General features: G+C 44.2%; 1 long non-coding RNA gene across 1 annotated transcript; it reads right to left on the reverse strand.

Moving 5' to 3' along the window:
* Window positions 1–896: 896 nt before the first annotated feature.
* LOC115552743 (uncharacterized) lies at window positions 897–4841 on the reverse strand. Its single transcript, XR_003978368.1, has 3 exons — window positions 4748–4841; window positions 4346–4397; window positions 897–2554 (listed from the first exon to the last, which is right to left on the reverse strand). It is a non-coding gene; the product is annotated as an uncharacterized LOC115552743 (long non-coding RNA).
* Between the last annotated feature and the right edge of the window lie 8766 nt (window positions 4842–13607).

Raw genomic sequence — 13607 nt, forward strand, 5'->3', positions numbered from 1 at the left:
AAATTCTACGCACTGCACCTCCCAGTCAATATAAGGTCTAATGAAATGTGACCGCATAGCCACTAGATGCCGCTCCATTACTGGGAGGGACTCATTTATTAAGGCAGTCGCTCCAGAGAGCTGACCTAACATAAAGGATGTATCCAGAACTCTTGATAATTATCTTCCAATAATAGTCTCACTGGCACTAAAACTATTTCTGTAAAATGTGTCTGTTTGCTGAATACAAATACTAGACTAGACAATAATAGACAAAAAATAGATCATTAGGCCTCCTATGCCTTATCCAGATTCATCAATGATGTGTTTCCCTCAAATCCCCCAATTAAATGGATTTACGAAGGATACAATCATTTAATACAAAAATGTGCCATTTTTGAAGTAACGTTGCTGCATTCAGTCGTAGCCCATTGCAAACGTTGGTGTTAAAATGTACACATTAAAGTTGGGTAAATAGTTCATATTAAGGTGATTTATTGAAAACCGTTCTGGGTGATCAACACTTCGATTTGTCTCTGTCTAAGCATATGGTCTAAACTTGCGTAAACATCTCGCCCCAGAGTTCTCCTGGTGAATCTCTAGGAAGGCCTTCATCATATCGAGGGGTCAGGCCCCCCCATCACCCCCTTGCTCCATAGCCCTACCCCGACCGGCTCTTTCAGAATGTAGGCCTCTAGGAAACACCTGACCCGTGCTTTGTGTCAAATTGTCTTCTGATTGAATAATTAGTAGGCTAATAGGATGTGCATTTACATTTGAATACAATAACGGTTTGGGTTTTCTTTTTTCCGGTTTAGCAGAACAGCTTGTTTAGCAAAGTGAAACAATAATTTATGTTTACATTTTTTATTAATTAATAGTTCTTCAGTTCTTAATAACCAACACAAAGGAAAGACAATTTTTCCAAGCCTTTTTTTATTCAAAGAAAAAATGTGATCCATTGTTTATACTTGCAACAAGGAGCACAATAAGTATATGTAAGATATTTTCTCTAGTAAAGACATCATCCTTCCCATAGCTCCACAGAGCATATATGGTGCTTTTAAAAGGCTGCTAAGCCCCGCCCCCAAGAACAGTATTTCCAGGAATCCCGCTTTCATGTTCAACAAGGGATTCCTGGGAAAACTGGACCCCGGGAGAAAGGGGAACAAGATCTTATTGAAAGCTTCATTTTCTGGGCACCTTATAATGGGAACACTTAATACAGATTTGACCGTAAACATTTGCTACTTTAGACATGCGTGGTTCTTCCTAATTTTACGTCCTCCGGTACAGTGGTGTCTGATACGTCCTCTTCAGCAGGCAGCTGGCTCAGTCCTCTGTCCCGAGCTACAGTGCTTCATCTCAGACTACCAGCTGACCAGAGATGCAGCACTGCACCATGGGCCAGAGGTATGGACCTGGGGTATGGACCTGAGATATCCATGGACCTGATGTATCCATGGACCTGGGGTATGGACCTGAGACATCCATGGACCTGGGGAATGGACCTGAGGTATGGACCTGAGGTATCCATGAACCTGAGGTTTGGACCTGGGGTATGGACCTGGGGTACTGACCTGAGGTATAGACCTGAGGTATGGAACTGAGGTATCCAAGGACCTGAGGTATGGACCTGAGGTATCTATGGATCTGCTTCGCAGCCAACTGACCACATGTGTGATGTGAACAATCATGCTTTAGCAACCAACCTTATCTTCTAATAACATCTTCCTTTGGCATCCGATTTAAAAAATAAAAAACTCATTAAGAAATCCATTAGAGTCTGCTAATTTTGATTGTTTTGTTCAATAAAGTTTGACTCTATTTGCGTGTAAATTGCATGAAAATTTTAACACAACCGAACTTAACAACAAATGTGTGTTTTGTTCACATTAAACAAACTATTTTAAAAAAGCCACAAGAAACATGATGGCAGTAAAGAGGAACGATTGTAATGTAATTTCATACCCTGCATACGTAGAGATAATATTGTCTGTGATAACACACATTGCTGAACAGGTGCAAACAGGAAATTTTGATTATTGATATCCTTTGGGATAACACCACAAACATTTCCTCTCTCTTCCTTTGCCATGAATCAATTGTGTGCTTGATTACATAGAAGAGAAAACAGCAAAACCCTTTATGACACGTTCTTAGTGCATGGTTATTTCAATCTTCAAACATGTAAGCAAACAGACAACCTTGTTTCTACTTACTTTAATAAAAAAATCATGCTGTGTCTGAAAGTTATAATTGGAGGGGTCATCCCTTTATTATCCATGCCCTCCCTGCTCTGTAACATCTGAAAAACCTCCCTGAATCACAAGAAGATAGACGGTTCAATTCCCTAACTCCCTAAATCACAAGGAGATGGACGGTTCAACTCGCTGAATCACAAGGAGATGGACGGGTCAACTCCCTGAATCACAAGGAGATGGATGGTTCAACTCCCTGGATCACAAGGAAATGGATGGTTCAACTCCCTGGATCACAAAGAGATGGACGGTTCAACTCTCTTGATCACAAGGAGATGGAGGGTTCAACTCCCTGCCGCCATGAGCTTTGACATCTGCAACAGAAGACGCAGATAATTTGTATAAATCATGAATTATAAAAAAGTAGCTTAAGAAAATGGAAAGCATCCTAATTTGATTTGAATGAACAAAGAAGATGGAAGCAGAAGAAGAGAGGGATCCAGTGAGAAGAGTCCTTCAGGGGAGCTCTGTCCCCTCCTACCTTTCCATAAAAGGACATTTGTATTTTGGGACTGCAGAAAGGCCTTTGAATAAACATTCCCCCTCTTGGCCTGCGATGGCTCCAAGTGATAGTTTTTCACTTCCTCCCCGATGCAGAATGCCTTCCTCACCCTCTCCCTCTCTCTTCCATCTCCCCCACCTCTTCTCGCTCACTACACACATTCCCTTTTCTAGTCACAGAGTCTGCAGACAGACATAAATGGAAATGCATAGAAAGAGGGAGGGCGAGCTGGAGAGACGGGGGAGAGAGGGAGAGAACACATACTTCTTATGAATTTCAAAGCGTGATCTTTTTCCTGTCTTCCTCTCCTTTGTTTAAGCAAGTCTATATTTAGCACACAGAAAGACACATTGCACATATATACCTTAAATATTTTGAAAGTTCGCAAATGTGATTTTAATAGTAAATTGTTTCTGCAGTGTTCAGCAGGTTTAAAGGGGCCGGCTTACTACTGCTTATTACTGCTTATAACTTCTGTTACAGAAAAGAAAAAAGTGAAACAAAGGCAGCTACACAATGTCAACCTGTCTATATTTCCAGCAGTATCTAATGTATGTCTATAGTATGGACAGAGCTAGAGTTAGCCATCCAGCTGAAACATTTCCTAATATGGCCATGTTAACCCTCTGCCGCCCCCGCCGCCGCCCCGCCCCCCATAACTCGCCCCTAGCCCCCCTCCCACAAACACAACCACACACACACACACACACACACACACACACACACACACACACACACACACACACACACACACACAGACACAGACACAGACACAGACACACACACACACACACACACACACACACACACACACACACACACACACACACACACACACACAACCATACACAGTTAACTTCTTATTGTGCCTCTAAAAACAATCCTTTCTCTCCTTTTACAAATTATCTTCACCCTAAACAAATTAATAAATCAAACTGCTATTGTAACAATTGTTCCTGGTTGAATCCATCCAGTGTGTCTGTGTGCGTGCATTTCTGCATGTGTGTTTAGGGTCACAAGAAGTTATGTGAAAGTCCCCTTTCCCCTCGCACCCTCAAGACTTCTGACTTCATAAACAAACAGATCAGTCCTCTCTTCCTGCCTTTCCTCTCTTCTATTATTCCTAAACATTTAGTTTGGTCATAAACATATTTGTTGTCACTCAATGTCAAGGCCAAAGAGTAATTCAATTTGCTTCCGGAAAGTGCAAGAGGTTCATAGTTAATGAATCAAATCATTACTTAAATTAACTGTATACACCACAGCTCATATTCCAGACATATGGACAAAGCGTATATACCATTACAGTGGGGATTGCATTAACAATATTACCATGATACTGACATTACATTTTTGTTTGTCTTTTTTTAAATTACATTGAAAAAGTAACAGGCTGTCAATTACAAACACATTAAGAAAATATAAGTATTGAGTAAAAATACATATTATAAGATGAATTATTACATGAACAGATTTTTTCGAGATCCGGAATATTGGTATATTGGTATATTGTATAGTATGAGATTATATGGAGATCCTGCCAATCCATAGTAGGAAACCTCTTCATTATAAACAACTGGACCAGATGTTGATGAGCTCTTACCTGTGCTCTCTCTCTCCCAGTGCGGCTCTCCTCCACCACTTTGTCCGAAGGCCTTTAAAGAAACAGCAAGGTTAGAATGGGTCAGGTTGTATACATGAGCGCATTGCTTTTTCAGCTGTACCCTAATGGTTCTGGAGGTTCCCCTTAGTGCACTTGTTGTATTGAACCGCCTCTAGCAGACCCTATGGGAGCCCAACGCATTGCGCTGCACTAAGCATATTTCACTAAGCAAGTGCATGAACGTTGCAAACCACTTCGTTTGGTCATATTTTCAGGGTTATTTCAACCGAAACAATTCCGAAAAACCTTTTCCTTTTAACATTTTAACAAAACAAAGATATTCTGATGACAATGTATATCTATTTTGATCAATCCCTTGAAGTGGTGATGGGCTTTCCGTACCTCAGTGGTTCTGTTCCTCCTGTTGTAGGCTCGGGGTCTTGGGGTCACTGGCTGCCCGCAGCGCCCCCCCCCCCCCCCCCCCCCCCCTCCTCGTCCCCTCCGTCTCCCCAGGTTCAGCTCACCAAGGCTGAACAAGTGTCCTGAGGCCCAGACCACGGCTGGCTCTCCCTCTGCCTCCCATCTCCAACTCACTACCTTCTCAAGTCATTTATGAAGCGCCCTGTCAAGGAACCATTTCTACCGCACCTTATATGGTAACATGGGGATGGGCTTAGTGGGACCCGACCGAACCCCCACCAGCTCCGATTGGTTATTATCGTGGGACTCCCTTGACCTGGGCCCTGTGTTAATGTCTGGGAAGTTTGTGTTTGTATGTGTATGTGTATGTGTATGTGTGTGGTGTGGTGTGGTGTGGTGTGGTGTGGTGTGGTGTGTGTGTGTGTGTGTGTGTGTGTGTGTGTGTGTGTGTGTGTGTGTGTGTTGTGGCGGGCAGTAGAGAAATGGATGAGTGGGAGAGAAGGAATGATGGAAAAGGAAACCACAAAAATCACCAAGAGCGGTCGAGAAACAGCTGAGAGTAAAGAGGAAGAACCAATGAGCTGACCTGAGAGGTAATCAGGCATTAGATTTAAAATGGGAGATAAAGGAGAAGGCAACAGGAACCAACGGCAGTGGGCGGAGCGGAGAAGGGGATTGTTCCTTTAATGAAAAGGGAGGGAAAATCTTTTGACAATTTCTTCTAAATTTGGACTTTTCTGGAGTAGCGGCGACTGGTCCGCCTCCTGAAGCACCAGCTGGGATCCATTAACCCGTCCTCTGGTAGTGTGTGAACGGTCAAACAGCACTTCAATAAAGACTCCTCCTCTCTGCCTCCATCCTGCTTACACACACACACACACACACACACACACACACACACACACACACACACACACACACACACACACACACACACACACACACACACACACACAGGGCCTTTATAACAAGTTATTATAACAAGTTATAACAAGTGTTGGACTTTATTGACTGCTGCTCGGTGTCTCCTGTGACCGATGCAGGTTTATCTGCTCTGCCAGAGAACTATCAGGCCTTCTGTGAATGGTTGGGTGTGGAGGGATGGGGTGAGCTGAACGGCCCTTCTTGGGATGAATAAAGACATCTGAATCTGGATCTGTAACACTTGTTGGCCCATATGGAAAGTGTAAGGGATGAAGATAGATTTGAATAAAAACAGAAATGAAGATACAGAATGAAGACTAACAGGGCAATATGTAAAATTGGAAAAGGTAAATACATAAACCACTGGATGCATGTGAGCAGACATACAGAACACGCTAGAATCAACTCTGTGTTATTGAGACACTGTGATCAAGATTTGGAGATTATTTTAAATGTTATTTACAGCAAGAGAAAGTACCACATTATTGAGTATCAGCTCATACAAAGAGGCAAATGACGATGAGCTAAAGTTGAATGTTTTGTGTATGAATGAATGAATCAGAGCGGGAAGCTTCACAGTCTGATTAAGTGATGCTATTGGTCAACGAATAAAGCTACAATAACCATATGAAATGCTATGCAGGCTTGATGAACACTTTTGTCATTTTGTAGATGTTTTTTTCAGATACACTCTTTGTATAGTTCAGTCATCAACACCTGGTTATAATCTGTCCAAATGCGGCTGATTATTTTAAGTTTATACAGAAGAATACCATTATTTCGCTATAAAGGCCAAGTTAAAAAGACAGTGAACTGTGTCAAAACAGTTAAGGAAGGACCCTGATGCCATTTTAAGTATTTTAAAATAGTGGGGGAATATCTTTTTTAAATGTGTAATGCAAATGTACAGTATGTATTGCCTTTATGTTTATGAATCAATTCAACCTTTAGTAGCAGTCCCTGGTACAGTATTGGCCAGTGATATTTTCCAATTTTGTTGGCGACAAAGAGAGAAGTTAAGAGTCACGGTAGCGAAAGATGCATTAGTACATCCCTGCTCTTTCTTCCTCAGTGTTGCTCTCCGCTTTTGTCTTAATAAGGCAATGTTTATAGAGCCGCAGTGTTTACTGCTGCCAAGAGCAGGCTGAGAGCTAGCAGTCAAGCATGGGCTAATATACACATGGAACCGTCTAGACAATGGCTGTACGTTACTCTAGACCAGGACTCTATATCAGGGATTCACTTGATATCAGAGTAGAATTCATTCCTGCGCACACATTCAACTATCACTTCCAATAGACTAGATCACTAGAATAGAGGGGTAGTAAACTTCAGGGGTAAATTAAGCATTGAAACAGAATGAGGTCATAGGGGAGAGAAAGATATTATTAATAACTGCACATTGCATGAGCCAACTCGTCGTATGCACAATATTTGGTGAGCCTGTGCCTGGGCCACTTTGAAGAGGATTTGGAAGTGATAACACCTGCGACAGTAGTCATTTGAAACTGTGACGGAATTGTTTAACTATCGACGCAAAACTTTACACATTACCAAAGGGCGATATCTCGATGGCCTACCGCGGTATGGATCCCTGGGGTTCTTTGACCTGTGAATGGTTGAATAATTGCAGGTCATTTGAACAATCGTATTTGCACTTATCATGCCATTTTGAACACAATATATAAATAAAAATATATACTTGGACATGATTACCCAGCATGTGTACCCCATTATGGGTCATTTGAGGTTGGTTTACAGTTTTCTCCAAAACTTTCAAGGTAACATCATGGATCCAAGTAAAAAGATTCAGCATGGCCAAACAGTACCAGATACCAAGTTTCAGGTATCTGGTACTTGTTTGGGGTTCAGGTTTGGAGTGGTTAATTTTTTTTGCCCAATTCCCTTTCAATATAAAATAATAATAATAAAATACAGGTCTGCAATGTTTGGTCTCTCAAAGTACCCTCTGCACCGAAACTTGCACCCTGAATTATACGTGCAGTGGGAGAGAAAGTACTTCAAGCTGCGTTCACACCAAAAGACACATTTGTCGCCCAAGTTCTGTCTGATGTAAATTATTTGTCTATTCTATTTCTGATGACATGTTTCAAGCTAACCACAGTTATGTATGGTTTCTTCACCTCATAATGGACAACACCATATAAGGTTTTAATGATTTTATAGATAAGTTAAAGACAAGTTTAAGGACCCATGGCATGCAGTATTTGAAGACGTTCCCGAAATTCAGCCTCGGTGCAGAATTACAGCCACTACGAGCCAGTCGCACATTGAGCTTTCCCCAAATGCGCCGTTTCGGTGTCTGTAGCATTAATTCAAATGAGGAGGAGAGAGGCGGGTCAAGGAGGAGGGTGGGGGTGTGGCCCTGAGCAGCTTGCGGCCACGGTACCATGCACCCCGTTTACAGTGGATGTATCGCAATGGCGAGGCGCACAGAGCCTTTGGCCGTGTACTGTAAATATTCTAGAACACTCCGGGTGCTCCGGCGTGAGTCCTGGAGCTCAATATCTAAATAATATCATATTATACATAGATATCTATATCATATAATATATATTATTATCACGGCCAAAAGCTGTGTGAGCCCCCAGACGATATTATGAATCTCAAACGACTGTGTCGGTTCTCAGACGTCTCTGGTTCTTCCACTTCCTTGGGGGGAGACGTGGCCGTGTGCGACTCCTAACCCTGCGTTCACACCAAAAGATGCATTTGCTGCCCGAACACGTTGACGCCGAAGTTTTGCGGCGCAGCAAATCAAGTTTTGCGGCGCAGCAAATCAAGTTTTGCGGCGCAGCAAAAGTTTTGCGGCGCAGCAAAGCTTTTGCGGCGCAGCAAAGGTTTTGACGCGCAGCAAAACTTTTGCTGCGCCGCAGTTTTGCAGCGCTGGAAGTTTCGCGGCACGGCAAGTTTTGCCCGCGGTGCTTCTGAATTCATTCACAACCATGGCCGACATTACGAGCATTGTATGTCTTTACCTGTTGTGGAAGAGGGAGAGACGTCGGAATGCCCGTCGTTTATGGGTTCATGAGACCATTCGGAGCCTGGAAGGCTGGTGCTGCCTGGCACCCAACTGGGTTTTGTTTGGGGTTGTTTTCTAGCCCTTTAGCATACTCATAGTTTAGTTTAACTGTAAACACAACTACACTACAGAATGCTGATTTGTGGGTTTTTCGAGATACTAAATAAATGTAACGGTAGTGAACTCTAGGTCACTCCAAGGGAGTAACACTGATTGGCTGTTACGGCATGTCACTCAGTGGCAGCGCCTCAGTGGCAACGCTGTTGAACGCTGATTGGCAGTCATCACGCGTTTGCTGCCGAAAAGTTGAAATATTTCAACTCGAGCAGCATTTGACGCGCCGCAAAATACGTGAACGCGCCCGCCGCCCGTGCCCGGCAACGGGCAAGGGCATGCCGCGCTGCAAATCAGATTTTGCCGCGCCGCAAATCAAATTTTGCTGCCGGTTTTCTAGGCAGCAAATGCGGCGGCAGCAAAGCAGCAACGCGTCTCTACATTCACTTCGAATGGGATCGTGCCGCGCGTCAACTTTTTGCATCTTTTGGTGTGAACGCAGGGTAACACTATGGGCTGGTGGATAATTCAACATATTTTTTATTTTTTTATTTTTTTTTGCATGGGCCCCCCCTCTGCCTTGGGCCCCCACGACTGCCTCACTTTCCCCCGCAGTCCGTCGGCCCTGCCCCCAATTCCTTCTCAACCATGGCTGAGATAACCCCCACTACGAGTTTCGTTGTGGAAATACCAGAGACGAGAGTCCAACGTGTTATGTGCCATAACACCAACAGCAGAACGGTTAAACAAATAACAAAGAAGTGTACAACACTTGCGTTACACTGTGTGTAATCACACACACACACACACACACACACACACACACACACACACACACACACACACACACACACACACACACACACACACACACACACACACACACACACACACACACACACACACACACACACACACACACACACACACACACACACACACACACACACACACACACGGCCAGGGCCGGCGCTAGGCATAGGCGAAGTAGGCGGTTCCCTAGGGCGGCAAATGCGTTGGGGGCGACAAAAGCGTTAGGGGCGCCCCCTGGTGGCGGCCTTAATTAATAGATTTTAATGAAACAAGCAAACTAAAACATGCTGTCCAAACACGAAACACGAAACTCGAAATGGAACGGAGAATAGGGGGAAGGGGCGAACAGATATTGAATTGTTATTGAAACAATCACTGAAGCTCGCTAGTCTTGGAGTTACCGCTAATCAAACAATAATTCCCATAATGCGCACGGCTGTTACGTCCAAAGAGGCATATGCTTTGTAGAACTGGATCGGACCGAGGTGCGTTCGCTTTCACATCTCAAGCGAACCGTACCAGGGTTAGTTTGGAAGCGAACCGAGACCAGCTGTTCAGGGAGGTCTCGGTCGTCTGATCCGAAGTGAGGTGGTTGCATTCACACCAACGCAAACGTACCGAACCAAGGGGACCAAACTCATTTAGTGCGCACTAAAGGCTGTTGGTGTGAAAGCATGAATAAACTGCTGAAACAAAAGTATCGTCATGTGATCCAATGATTTCAACAATGTAACTGTATTCTAAATATCAACTATTTTAATTGTAACTGTAACGGAATACAGTTAGCTATAATTTGTATTCTGAATACGTAACGCCGGTACATCTATTCCGTTACTCCCCAACACTGTACATAGCTCCGGGACTGCACGTGGCGCTCGCACGGTCAAATGTAATTTATCTGGGCTGGCAAGGCAGAGAAAGGCCTTATGACGACAGAGGGGGAAATTCCAAAAACGGCACGCCTGAGCTTCGTTTTTTCCAAGACGGAGCAGAATGCCTAGTGCTCGTTTTACACCCAACAAAATTTCTAGCTACTGGGGGAGCATTGGTAGGCTAGGGGAACTCATATTAATGTAAGAAAATGCTGTTACAAAAAAATGAAATTTCATGCCATGGGATTTTAAAAGACATGGCCTCTTTGCCATTTCCGTTTAAGCCAAGACAGACCAAAGGTTTACCTGGGTAAACACACGTGGCCTATTTACCATTCCGCCCACTCCCACTCCCACTCCCAATATGAATGTTTGTTTACCTGTGTTCAGCAGATGCTTCATGAACCACCTCCAGAACGCAAGCCCGTTTACCTTGTGTCTCAGCACGAGACCACCATACCACAAAGGATCAAATTAGTTTATTCCACATCAATTGACAGGCGGGTCATAACACCTCGAACAACAACCCCGTACTTTCTCTAATTAGAGCCAGCGGATTAGAGCCGCTGCTCCTTTACTTAGAAAGGAGTCAGCTGAGGTGGTTTCGGGCATCTGGTAAGGATGCCCACTGGGCGCCTTCCTTGGGAGGTGTTTCAGGCACGTCCAGTGGGGAGGAGACCTCGGGGAAGACCCAGGACTAGGTGGAGAGATTATATCTCAACACTGGCCTGGGAACGCCTCGGGATCCCCCCGTCAAAGCTGGTCAATGTGGCCCGGGAAAGGGAAGTCTGGGGCCCCCTGCTTGAGCTGCTCCCCCCGCGACCCGACCCCGGATAAGCGGATGAGGATGAGGATGAGGAGGATGTTTCCAATATTGTCGGGTACCCCATTGCAATAGCCGATGCTCCCTTTAATAATCAACAGCAAGAAACTAGCTTTCATGGTAGACACAGGAGCAGCTGTGAAACCTAAACGACCACGCTAACCTGACGCCTGGCGACTAGGTCGCTGAAAGTACAAAGCAAAACGGTGTATTTCCACCGAATCCACTGCACGCCTGCACCAGAACCACAATGGTCCCAGACATAAATCCAACAACACCTCCAGGGAATTGCAACTTCTGAGGACCCTCCTCACAACAACGTTTCACCGACCCTGGATTGATCCAGTCACCCCATTAACACCATCAAAGCTGATTATAACAAATATAACCAAAAACGATTTTGAATCACTATTATTTTCTTTGTAAGATTTGCTGATACAATTCAGATGTCATGTATTTTCCCCAACCCTGATACTGTGCCCATTTTGTATGATTACTCACAGGACAGTGACCTACAGGACGACATGGACGCGGCGGACACCTCCATACAGACTCCGACTACAGCGGATCCCGGCTCCTATCAGAGCCACAGAGTGAAGTCCATGGAGGCCAGGGGGTTCACCTCTAGGATGTGCTAAGTCGTGAAGCAAAGAACTCCACGGCCACTTAGAGGAGGTGATCCAGCTACCAGGATAAGCAAATACTCAATATTTTGCAAATGCCTTGCATTTTTGTACATGAAGTACTGTTATTGTCATTTTCTATCCTATAGCAATTTATGTGCATTATATTAACATTACGGTATGTGAATCTTTCAGCCTCAAAGGGTGGATTGATGTAAATTATTTTTGCTATTTCTGATGATGTTTCAAGCTAACCACAGTTATGAATGGTTTCTTCACAACATAATGGACAACACCATATAAGGTTTTAATGATTTTATAGATAAGTTAAAGACTACAAACATGGCCAAAGGTTTACCTGGGAAATGCTGCTATCCATTTGGATGGTACGCTGGTACGAACGACCAGCTTCAGCGAGAACGTGACGTATTTCCTTTGCTCCAGCCTTCCAGTTTGCCATTTGTGTTTCTGTCGAGCCACGAGGGGGAGTAGTAGCAGGCTATTCATCATTAGCAACATAGCCTCTTTAGCAAACCAGCTTGAATACAAAACTTTACATTGAATTGCACGCAAAGCAAGACCGTGCATTGCATACATTGATGACCGGATTAAAGCAGCAATGAAATCAAGTGTGTAAGAGGATTTTAAAACGACATTAAAACCACCAACGTGGTACAAATGCAAAGAAAATACATCTCAAGCCCCATTAACTATGGGCGCAGCCATCTTCTTTGCCAGTTGTACAGCTCTGCTCGCTCTACTTTGAAAGCGACGAGACACTACGACCAAAAGGGGACATGCCTCAGTGAAATGCCGCAAGAAAGCTGGGAGATTTGCGACTTTACCACTTCGTACCTTCGTACATCCAAATGGATAGCAGCATAAATTAGAACATGTAGGTGTGGCCTACTTACCGTTCTGCCCACTCCCGATATAACGATAGTTATGTTATTATAACTCTAGTTCTATGATTGTAGGCGTAGCCGTCTAGGCTTCGCCTTATGGGCTTGTCCCGAGAAAATTTCAACTATGCACCAATCAGCGTTGGCACCGCCCACATTTCCCTATATGTGGGCGGTGTACACCGCGTCTATATAACGCGGTGTATACCGTCGCTCATCCTCCACGCTATTCTTTCAGCATTTGGAGGGTACAGCAGGTGGGAAACTAGACGGCTACGCCTACAATCATAGAACTAGAGTTATAATAACATAACTATCGTTCTATTTCATGTAGGCTACGCCGTCTAGGCTTCGCCTTATGGGCTAAGGTGAAGCTGCAAGCGGAGCCCGATCAATGTACTCCTGCTGGACCCCAGTCAAAACGACTTAAGTCACCAGAGCACATTAAGACTTAAAAAGCCAAGGAAGTGTAAAACACAACAGCATAATAAAAAACGAATTCCTCCTAGATCAAGCAAGGCAATGATCAAGAGAGAAAAAAGTGAGCCTGTAAAGACTCCCGCTCTAATCCGTGCTTCATGGAACCCATGAAAAGGAGAAGAAAAACCAGAGCAATACGGTTTCCATTAGGTCCGCTACCACCGGGGGCGGAGCTACGGAATCCGGCTCTCCAATAAGGGGTCTTTCTCGGCCGTTTCTTATTTGAAAGAAACGGCGGGAGTGCCATACTGGCAAACAAAACCACCTGACAATTGGCGGGCCAATAGAAAAAAACCCTAGCCTGTTTT

Source organism: Gadus morhua, chromosome 10 (assembly GCF_902167405.1).
Source record: "Gadus morhua chromosome 10, gadMor3.0, whole genome shotgun sequence".
Lineage (NCBI taxonomy): Eukaryota > Metazoa > Chordata > Actinopteri > Gadiformes > Gadidae > Gadus > Gadus morhua.